Raw genomic sequence first — 12,113 nt, 5'->3', positions numbered from 1 at the left:
GACAAAATAAACAGGAGGAAGATAATGCCTAATTCTTCCTCTATCTGCAGATTCTCACCTGCAAATGCCACCAAACCTCACCCTCACTTTGTGCTGACTTTATGTTTCCTTGTCACTGCCAGGCTCAAAAATTCTCAAGTTAGCCAATCTGACAGGGGAAATGACTGGGGGGGGTGGACATTAGCATGGGAGAAATGGGAGTCACAGGAGGGGTTTGCTGATTCTGTCCTGCAGCTGCCCACCCTCAGAGTTTCAATCTCTGGGCGAACATGGGTTTAAAAGCCCCCTTTCCAAGATAATATGCTGAGAAAAGAGATACTAACTCAGCTATGAACTGCGTTTCTTTTTCTGGCCATAGTTTTGCCTCTTTAATTCCTCATTCTGACAACATTAAAGAAGAATGGTGAATATGTCTCATTGCATTTATTTACTAATTGGTTTGAGGATAGGCTAAGCCTATATATTTCATGCCCTGGGAACTTAGTTGCATCATTATCTAGTCTCAAGCGTTCTCCCCTCTCCCACCAAGTGCAGCGCATCTCAATTATCAGAGCATCCCTGGCTGCAGTTGTGCACATTCAGCATTTAGTCCTTGTCAGCTTTTGAACTGGCCACTGTAACTGTCCCTTTAAGAGCAGTTTGATCTGCAGTAATTAGCAAGCAATAAACGTTTACCTCAGTGCCACTGAAAAGCTTCCTGGGAGGCCTTTTCCTGCAGGGCAAACCTCTGTTTAAAAGGGAAAGTGGGGGCATAGGCCACCCTGGGTTGTTGCTGCTGTTTTTTTCTTCTTGGCAACACTATCAGTATCTATTTCAAGGGGTAAAATGTTTAGCAACTGAGCCCACCGTTCCTAGACGTGGAAGAATTGTGTGTATGTCAAATGCACCAAGATTTTTTTTCCCCCAAGGGCAAGGATAGAACTGAAATGGGACAGAGGACACACCAGATATGCACTCAAGGTAGAAGTAGCAATAGCAAGAGCAGACGCCTAAAGAAAGAAGCTTATAGCTAAAAACTTAGTTCTCCACTTTTTGTGGAAAACACCTTTTTATGTGTCAGCTTTCGGTTTTCCTCCCAGTTAAGCTCTTACTAACAGCTAAGGGTGAGGCAGAAGGTGAAAAGCGCATGGTATCTGTACTGAGCAATATTACAGTGGTACCTTGGTTTACGAACTTAATCCGTTCCAGAAGTCCGTTCTTAAACCAAAGTGTTCTTAAACCAAGGTGTGCTTTCCCATAGCAGCGGGGGACTCAATTTACAAATGGAACACACTCAACAGGAAGTGAAGCATATTCTTATTCCAAGGCAAAGTTCACAAACCAAAACACCAGCGTTTGCAGCGTTCTTAATTCAAGTTGTTCATAAACTAAGCTGTTCTTAAACCAAGGTACCACTGCACATTGGTGGTTTGCTTGGGTTTTTTTAAACCAGACGTATTTGTAAGAAGAAAAAAATAAGAATAGCAAAAGAGCATAAGAAGGCCAAATGCCCATCTAGACCAGCAACCTGTGAATTGGGCAACCTAACGTGACAAAAGACTCAGCTCAGCAGTTGGTAGCCCCTGGCCGAAGCATGAGTGATAAATCACACAGACGTAATGCTGTATTTTATGTTCTTTAATCAAGGTAAACGTGATTGGCAGATGATGTCATCATTCAACTGCTAGCCCATGAGGGGAAGCTGTGGGTGCTTGAGAAAACCCTGTGGTGTACATTTGAGAAAACTTGAGAATTGGCAAGGGTGCATCCAGTCTTTTCCTGCATTAAAAGGGGGTTATAGTTGGGACATGGGTTGCAGGCATGAAATGGGGCTGTTTTCCCAGCCGTTACATGGGGAAGAAAATTAATGTCAGGGTTGTCAGCTTCATGAACTTCGGATACAAATGAACTACAACAAAATGTTGCAGTGTGGAGTGCTTCTTTTTAGGATTCTACCCATTCTACATTCTGCCGCCGCTATCACCCCTTTTTTTTACTTTCTTCCAGGCAGTCAATATTCTGTAGCCATTGCACACTTTCATTCCTTTCTGGGCTCTTTTTTTTGGGGGGGGGGTCCGCCCTTAGGTGTATTCCCCGAAAATACTTTTGGTATTTCTGCAAATCTTCAGGTTCTGCCAAGCCTGGCAAAAATACCTCGTCTGTGTGGGTGGCAGTGCTCTGGCTAAGAAAACAATAGCACTCGCACCCTAAATATAAAAAACAGAGGGAACAATCTGTACACTAATACACCCATCCCTACTTATCAGCTTACCAAACAATAACTGTCCTGACAGATACCTGTACTCAGGGAGAGTTGAATGATGTTAGGCCAGTTTTAACTAGACTTTTTGGCCCCTTTGCCATTCTTCTGGTTTTTCAGTGGTATGTTAGTTAACCCATTGTCGACTGGAAAAAAAACAGCCTCATCAGATTGACTCTGTCCCATCTGAGATGACAACATTGCTCTTGTTCAAAGAACTTTGCCCCAGAAAAATAGTAGGTGTTTTGATAGGGCCAGCAAGCAAAAACAAAACGAAGGTCAAACTGGATTTGCTTGCTGGCTCACCCATTCCCACAATATATTGCCTGAGGAGCAGGGAGAATTCCACAGGCGTTTGGCTGGCCCTTGTAAGAAGAGCCAGCAGGATCAGGCCAGTTGGCCCATCGAGTTCAGCATCCTATACTCAAAAGTGGCCAGCTGGATGCCGGGACATTCGCAGGAAAACCAAAATGCTTCTTTACAAAGCTATTGTACTACCAAGCTTACTATATGCTTGTGAAACATGGGCCACTTACATTTCATTAGTTTTACAATCAATTTAACATTTCAAAGTTTGACTCCCTTCCCTCTCTTTCTGCGGTCCCTTAAATTTATTTTTTAATATCTTTTTTGCTCATTTAATTACCTACATTATGAAACTGCAGGTTATTACATTAATCCTGCCAATGTTTTTATCTGTTTGCAATTTATCTGTAAATATTCAATAAACCATTTCCCCTTCTTTTATAAAATGTTTGTTATCTTGATTTCTTATTCTTCCAGTGAGTTTCACTATTTCTCCATATTCCATAAGTCTTCATAGTATCCATTCTTCCTTTGCTGGGACTTCTGCATCTTCCCACTTTGGGGCAAGCTGTATTCTTGCTGCTGTAGTAGCATACATAAATAAATTTCTATACTAACCATCCAGAATCTTCCAATATTCAGCTTCATTGGAGGCCTTGTTCTCCAAGAAAGGATTTAATACAAGAAACTTTTTCAGTTTTTGCAACTTCTAGCACTAACTACATTGTGCCAGCATATTGTTCAAACAGCTTTTTGCTTCCTTAAAAAAAATATATCAATAATTATTACTTGTATTCTGAAAGGAAAGACACATTCCTGTTCTCCAGGAGCTAGCAACCCAAACAGTTGTGTGTCGCACAAAAAGGACCGCCTCCCTGACCTCTTCTGGCAAGGACAGTTCCTTCCTGTCTTCAAGGGAGGAGCCTTAGGACACAGAAGCATTGCCTGTTTCAGAGGCTTGGAAGTGGGATAAGAGAGAAAAAGGGATTCTTTCACCAGATTAAACAATGCGCCCACCAGTGACGCACACATTTGGGACCGCATGCTGATACAAGACACAGGGGTCAGCAAACTTTTTCAGCAGGGGGCTGGCCCACTGTCCCCTCAAACCTTGTAGGGGGGCTGGATTATATTTTGAAAAATAAAATAAAAAATGAACAAATTCCTATGCCCCACAAATAACCCAGAGATGCATTTTAAATAAAAGGACACATTCTACTTATGTAAAAACACACTGATTCCTGGACCATCCACGGGCCGGATTTAGAAGGCAATTGGGCTGGAAATGGCTCTCGGGCCATAGTTTGCCTACCCATGATATAAGATATTCCTGACCAGGCTAGAACAGACACTTCTATTTTCAGAAGTTAATTGGTTCCTGATTCTATTGCCATTCTAGTACAAAAGCAGCTCCATCTCCTGGGCTCAACCTACATTTCCATATGGGGTACGGCGCAGTCAGAACAGGACTTCAAAGCTTCTCCATTGGCTTGAGGTTCCACTTGTGAGTGAATGGGCCCTCTGATCTGACTCAACTCCTTCCTGAGGGAGAGTCCTACTGGATTAGGCTGAAGGCCTACCTAGTTCAGCATCCTGCATTGCACATTGGTGTGCCAGATGCATATGGGAAGACCATTCATATTTAGGCATGAGGACAATTGCCCTCTCCTGCTGTTCTTCCCCGGCAACTGGTACTCTGCTCCTGGTAAACATAGTAGATACCCATCATGTCCGATAGCCATTGATGGCTTCATCCTCTGTGAATTTGTCCAGTCCTGTTTCAAAGTCACCTTAGCTGGTGAACGTAGCTTGGGTCAATTCCATACTGAACTATGTGCTGTGTGATGAATGACTTCCATTTGTTTGTTTATCTTACTGCCTTTATAATATTCCACGTTTCCTCCAAGGAGCTCGAAGTGGTATACATAGCTCTTCTCCTCCCCGTTTTTTCCTCACAACAAACCTGTGAGGTAGATTAGGCTGAAAGTGAGTGACTAGCCCAAGGTCATCTGGTGATATCTGTGACTCAGTGGGGCTTTGAATCCTGGTCTCCCAGGTCCTAGTCCAGCACTCTAACCACTGCACCACGTTGTCTCACCATACCTTCTCTCTGTTCTTAACCGCTTTCCATTGAGCTTCATTGGAATACCCCGGATGTCAGAGGTTGGGTGCATAATTGAAATACTTTATTGTCACTTGTACAACTTGTATAAGTGAGATTACACGAGCACCTCCCACTCAGCGCTCTTAGTCTTAATTCACCTTGTTTACTGACGCACACACACCAAACCAGAAAGTCAGTTGCCCTGTTGTTATCTTTTCATTCAGCAGCCCATGGATAGAAGCTGTTCTTTACCCTGTTGGTGCGACTAATCATGCTTCTATATCTTCTGCCCGAGGGCAGAATAGTAGTAGTAATAATAATAATGATGGTGGTGGTGGTGTTAGGGGCTGGCCAACAGGTGTAGTTCTATCCCTGCCCCAATGCACAGACAAGACTAGAGGTTAAACTCTGGAAATGAAGAGCTGACCTCTCAGAACTGGAACTCCTTGCTTTGCCTAGAGAACACACCCTCTTCTAGGGCCAGGAATAGAATCTACCAGCCCTCAAATCCTGTTTTCTCCTGTAAAACCGTAGTCTATAATTTACGTGTCACAATTTCGAGAAGCAACAGTGAAGGGTTGTTCCTTGCTCAAGTAAAGCTCTCGGTAATTTGTCTTTCTCCAGGTTTAGACCGGTTTAGCTCAGTTAACTTCACTGGGTTTCCCTTTGCATTTACACTGGAGTGGGAAGAAGAATCAATCCTAGCGTGAGATTTGCCAGAGAACGACGTAAGCAGAGTTCAAACAGAGCCTAAAGAAGGAGAAGAAAAGGTCCTGAAAGGAAAACGTTCCCCTCAAATAGAAACAACTTCTCTTTTAAAGCAGCGATCCACTTTAAATAACAAGCAGTCTAGAGTTATTTAATTGAGTGTTCTCTGGGTCAAGAGAAACTTCTACCTATTAAGCAAAGCAGCCAAGATCTACTCTCCATAACTTGCTCTTTTACCAAAGTACAAAAGGGTTTTGAACGGAGTCCATTTTAGAGCAAACTTTACAAGAGTCTTTGCATAGAACATTCAGTGGGAAGAAAAGATTCGTCATGGAGCCAGCAGAAACTGTACAAAGAATAAAGGGAGAAGGTTTACCAATACAAATTAAATATTCTGCCTTGGGCTGTGTACACACCAAGTATCCAAAGCATATTCAAAACTGCCTGCAAGGATCCTGGGGATTGTAGTTTTCCCTCATCAGAACTACAAACAGCAGTTCCTAGGATTCGTGGGTTGGGGTGGGGTTGCTTTTAATGTATGTTGTTTTTGCAACCTTGCCCCTCTGATTTAGGACAGAGAGTTATTCAAAGCTTGTTATAACGGCCCTCTGTTCAACAAGTACGGTCTTCCTTGCATTGAGATGCAATGAGCTGTACTGTTTCACCTGTTGAATTTCTGGCTACTGTGCAGTTCATAAGGGCCCAGCCAAAAAACCTCTAAAAAGTGGCAATTATTTTACCTACTTATTTTTACGAATGGTATTCATTACATCAGTCAGTCTGCCTCGTGAGTCATTACTCTTTGCCAAGTTTTTCTTTTCCTGTGGGTCTCATGTGTTACGGCCCCTTCAAATTTTACGGTACTCCCTTGTGACTTCCCAGTTTTAGCACGCCATGCTGCTCTTTACTGAGGAAAAAGTAGCAGTCCTGCACTGAGGGGAATACTGCCAGTCATGGGATCATCTTTTATTTGTAAATCATAGGGCAGTGGTTGGCAACGCAGTCTTTCTTTCTTTCTTAGCTTATATGCGCGCGCGCTCACTCACACACACACCACTCAGCCAGACTAAAAGGCTGAATCATCAGTTCAGCAGATACCAGGGGTGTTCAGGATTTTGGAGTGTCTTTATTCATTTTAAATTGGTTCTAAGTGCCAGGAGGGAGATGCATTTCTTCTTTTCTGGGTTGTTTTTTTAACCATTTGCTTGGGCATGTTGAATTGAGTGAGGATTAACTGTGTAGTCAAAAGGCCCTGATCTACATGCTTACTCTACAACCATCAAAACTGGTCCGAAAGAAAGCTTAGCAACCAGGTCACAAACAGCAAATAAAACCCAATTAACCGGGCACTTTTATTTCTCCTAGGTTTCCATCATTGCAGTAGGTCATCTTTCTCCATGTACTACAGTTGAGAATTTGCTTTCCCCTTTTTCTTCCTTTTCATAGAAAATGTAGCACTGCTGGCAAGCTTGCATGTTGCAAACGTCAATGTGGGCTATTGCCTCACTTAAAAACACAAATTTTGGTATCTGGTTACCACCAACCACGTTCTCTTATGATGTCATCCTATAATATCAAATCATTTAATCACATCCTGGAGTATGTAATAAGAAGTATAAGAATTAAAAGAAAATTATTATAAATTAGTTTGGAGATGGTATTTAACGCCAGTCAGATTAAATCAAATAAACAAGGAATATTTGGTGTTATGTTAGAAGGGATGCCAGGAAACAGGGAATTATGTTCACATGTGGTGGGAGTGTAAATATGCACAATTTTGGGGGCAAAGGTTGTTTAAGGAGATAACAGAAATCACTGGGTTAAAGCTGGCCAAAAGTCCAGAGGTAGCATTATTATCAATTTACAATGAGGTGGAAGGTTCACAGGCTATGAAGGACTTGTTCACAAATTTATTGACAAATTATTATACCGAGGAAGTGGAAGGGGTGAGCAGAATACAAAATGGAAGAATGGTATAAAGAGGTGTGAGAAATAGCTGTTAATGATAAATTAATATGTGCCATTAAGGTAAGATGGGGAATATGTAGCAGAAATTATTTTGAGGATATATAGAGGGTGTTTGTGGAATTTGTACTGTTAAAATGGAAAGGGGTCAAACCAGCGAGAGAGGTGTTGATATTTTGGAAGGTTGGATAGTTACAATGGAATGGTCTTGGTGTTGGGGTGCACATTTTTATTCTTATTTATGTATGGTTACTTTCTCAAAATAAAAAAATAAAATAAAGAAAAGACAGTGAAGTGTGCTGTGTCATAAAACAAACCAACCATATTGTGACGATGCCTAAAACAGTGTCACCTTTTCTGTAGCTAAGGGGGAAGATTCAGCTGCTACAGGAATAAATCAGCCGCCTGTCTTTCAAGCTCACCCAGCCATGCTCTTATAGCAGGCTTGTTTCACTTCTCACCGCTGGGACACAGTAAGCAAAGCTCTGGGGACAAACTCTTCGGACCTTAAGTTATTCCTTAAATACTCTTCGTTCTTGTGAAATGGAACCAGTTACCTGTAGGAATAGTGGGATCTGCTTTGCCAGGGATACTGGCAGTCCCAGTCCTGTGAAAGCCCTCCACCAGGGATGGGTATCCTCTGGCCCTCCAAACCTTTCTATCTGGCCCTCAGGACTCTCTGTAGGCCACAGCCCTCACCAAGCCAGCTTTGCACCCTCCTTGAGTGTCTTTGCCTGGCATAGAAATATGACAAATCAAATCAACCCCTGATATTGTGTCATGGAGTGGCTGGATGCAGAGGAGGGTTGAGAGGCACCAGCCATGGAGTCCCCATGGGAAGAAGAGCCTGGGGATTGGTGGTAGCAGGACGACGGGTGGTCAGCGAGGGGAAGAGAAGACTGGGAGGAAGAGGTGGTGCCATAAGCAGGGGAGGTAACAGGGTTTGGTGAGCAAGCAGAGTTGGTGGCAGAGGACAGTTCAGGCTCTGTGGCAGAAGAGGGGGGTGGAGAGGTGTGGTGCCAGGAGACACAGAGGAAGAAGAAGCCAGGGAGTCTCCCCCTCCTGCTGCACCCAGCTCCCCTCCCCGGTGATCTCCTAGAAGAGGCAGAGAAATGAAGAGGGCAGAACAGAAGTCAGTTGTTTGCAGGCACCACTTCCTCTAGCATGGGAAAAGACCACAGGTTTGGTAAGTTAGATATGGATTGCTTACAAACTCTCCCAAAGTTAGGTTCATGTGCTTTTCCATGCGGCATTCAGAAAACACAGGCAGTTGCAACTTGGGGAAAGTTCCTGAATTATTGGTATAGAACACAAGAATGGCAGCTAAGCTGGAGAAGGCTGGAGGAGAGCAAAATGCTTGATTACCTAGTTCCTCCCAAGATGAGGCAAGTGGACATAGCTGAGTCTGCCAAGACAGCTTACTCAATGGTATCATCACCTTCATGTGTTAATCAGACTTAAGCATGTTCGTTATTATGAAGCTGGTTATTCCACAAAGATCACTGCAGCTTTTATAGGTAAAGGTAAATGGACCCCTGACCATTAGTTCTAGTTGTGGCCGACTCTGGGGTTGCAGCGTTCATCTCGCTTTATTGGCCGAGGGTGCTGGCGTACAGCTTCCGGGTCATGTGGCCAGCATGACTAAGCGGCTTCTGGCAAACCAGAGCAGCACATGGAAATGCCGTTTACCTTCCCGCCGGAGTGGTACCTATTTATCTACTTGCACTTTGACGTGCTTTCAAACTGCTAGGTTGGCAGGAGCAGGGACCGAGCAATGGGAGCTCACCCCGTCACGGGGATTCGAACCGCCGACCTTCTGATTGGCAAGTCCTAGGCTCTGTGGTTTAACCCACAGAGCCACCTGCGTCCCGCAGTTTTTGTAACATGGGTTAAAATCAGTGCAGTTTTGAAAGATCCAGTACATTATTCCATGATCTTTATTCAAAATTGCATCCAATTGTAACCAGACACAGACAAAAGCCTGCTCCTTGATCTCAGGAAGTACCATGCAAAGATTGGTTAAGATTGCTATGCGTCTGGACATCACTTAAGCTAACAGACAAGCCCATTCCCCAAACACCTAGTAGTTGATTTTTGAGAGCCTGTTTAATTTCTGTGAACACAGATGTGTTTATGTAAAATGCAGGATAAATATAAACCTGACCGTGTCTTTGCTTCCTTATGTCAAGAAGAAGATTGGACTTGATGTCCTACAAGATCCTCTCTGTGATACTATGCTTCTGTTATGCGCTGTAATTCATTTTATTTAGCTTTAGGCTAATGATATGCTGCTGCACTGACAATTACTCACATGCCTTGAGCTCTAACAGCAGCCTCCCTCTTTCTAGTGGCATTTTTATAGGATGAAACCAATTCACCCTCACGGTTGCACTCACTGGCATATGATGGGTTCCTCTAGATAACCTATTTATTGTGCATCCATCCTGATTTGCTTACACAGCACTTCGATTCTATCTGATCTTTATTGAGACTTCGTTCTGATTTGTTTGCAGTACCAGGCATTTACCCAAACCCTATGAAAAAGAAATGATGTGCATGTACTCTGTGTGTGTGTGCATACGCACACATGTGCGCATGAGAGAGGGAGATCTTGCATGTCAATCTGTCACTGGTCCTTATTCTGCCATGCTTTCACTAATACATGAATACATAATTTTATTTGTATACCATCTTTCCATAGTTCAAACCATGCTTAAGGCAGCATGCCACATAAAAAGCACATGATTACAACATAACAAAAGTAGTCATGAACAATAAAGAAAACAGCAAAAAGTGCATAACCAAATCGAACAATTTCCACATAAATCATAATAACTAAAATAAAGAGTAAAATAATAATTTCAATAACAGCAACAACCCACTCCCCAACAAAAACCCCTAACGACACCCCAGCCCAAGAGCCTGTTCAGCAGCCTCAGCTTTTGTAGCTGGAGTCAGTCCGGGCCCTGCTCTCCCAGTCCAGGTGAGAAAAGGCCTGCAAGGCAGGGAGCGGGTCTTTCAGGACTTGTAGCCTGCAGTGTAAGAATAATAGAAAACACTGATTTGGCCAAGGCGCTACATTGCAGTTCCACATTGGAGAAATGTGATGGACCTTAGGTGTCTAACAGTCCATCCATTAAAAACAAACAAACAAACAAACCCCAGTATTAGAGTTTGCACAGGATGGGAATGGATATTTATCCTTCTCAAATAATGCTGGTATATATCATTCTTCAACCCAGCTTCCAAGATCCTGGATAGGAGCTTTCTAAACCTTAATTATAAAAGCTTTCTAATTTCTGTGGCTGCCAACTTCTATATTTGGCAAACAGCATGCTGAGAGGCAGGAACTAAGAAAATGAGATCACTGAATTTTAAATGATATACAGTTGTATTAAGAGTGTCAATATTTAATTTAATGAAAGCTTCTGTGACAGATTGTTCCCTACCTTTCAGGTTGCCAAGTTCCTCATTTGCTGCAGATTCTAGCACTGGTTGCGTTGAGAAAACTAGATTTTATATTCTGCGACACAGGGTTCATGGAGGGGTACGCTCTTCACTTCTGTTAATGGCAAAATGTTCCAGGGACAGCAAAACCCAGGTTTTGCATGGAGACTTGTGACATTTTGCAATATTTGCTTTGTTTACACATATACAAAGAGAGCCCAAGTGGAAGCTAGCAAGAGGCACTTCTTTCAGGAAGCAGATCCACTACTCTACATCAGGGACTCAGCTATACAGCTGCAAATATAATGTTTGAAGTGCATTATACCCTAGAGGCACTGGTGAGCTAATGGCAAATTCCATATATATATTACAACGTTGTTGTTTTTTAAAAAGCATTTTCACAGTGGTTTTTTTTATATATATGTGTGTGTAATCTACTCCAAATCCCCAGAGAGTGAGATTTCTGAACCTTCCCTAACCTGGTGCTCTCCAAGAGTTTTAGACTACAGCTCCCATCTGCCCTATCCAGCATGACTCATGGTGAAGGGTCATGGGAGCTGTAGTTGAGGCAGGCTGCTACATCACTAAGATGCTCCCAGTTTTCAGCTCTCATCTGTTAGCTGCAGTTTAGCCATCACAGTTCTCAAGGTTCTTTGGGAGAAACCGCATGCTTTGAATGCGACTTAAATGTACAGGGTGGGTGGCACCTTTCTCTAGTTTCTGACTTCTCCTCCTGCTCCGAAAATTGCTGTTTCTTCTTCACATACGGTCTGCCAAGCGCAGCACACAGCCACAGATTAACTGCGAATCCATGGGCTGTCCACAGTCATGAAGAAACATTCACCAGCTTTTGCCTAAACCCCAGAGTCCGGTTAGGCATTAGGACAGCAAAGCCACAACCACCAGTTCCACCTCCTATACAGAAATAGATAGGAGATTGTTGGGAGAAGAATGAGTTCTGCCTCTCTTTATTGGTTGCAGGGTTACAAGGGGAGGAGGAGACCAAAAAGAAAGACGCCAAAGGACAACAGTGTGTATGTGTATAGTTAAATGGAGGAGAAGAAGAAGAGTTTGGATTTGATATCCCGCTTTATCATTACCCTAAGGAGTCTCAAAGTGACTAACAATCTCCTTTTCCCTCACTCTGTGAGGTGAGTGAGGCTGAGAGACTTCAGAGAAGTGTGACTAGCCCAAGGTCACCCAGCAGCTGCATGTGGAGGAGCGGAAACGCGAACCCAGTTCACCAGATTATGAGTCCACTGCTCTTAACCACTACACCACACCAGTGAAAAATTTGGGGCAGAAGTCGAGAACCCTGCTCAGGAAAATGAGCTGGAGGGCCCA

At 43.2% G+C, this 12,113-nt stretch overlaps 1 long non-coding RNA gene across 1 annotated transcript in view; it reads right to left on the bottom strand.

The window, feature by feature from the left end:
- Window positions 1–12,113, bottom strand: part of LOC309369976 — a 260,636-nt gene that overhangs the window by 207,798 nt on the left and 40,725 nt on the right. The window lies entirely within an intron of this gene.

Source organism: Podarcis melisellensis (assembly GCF_964234715.1).
Source record: "Podarcis melisellensis genome assembly, chromosome: 5".
NCBI classification, from domain to species: Eukaryota; Metazoa; Chordata; class Lepidosauria; order Squamata; family Lacertidae; genus Podarcis; species Podarcis melisellensis.
This window is presented reverse-complemented; position numbering and strand designations above follow the sequence as displayed.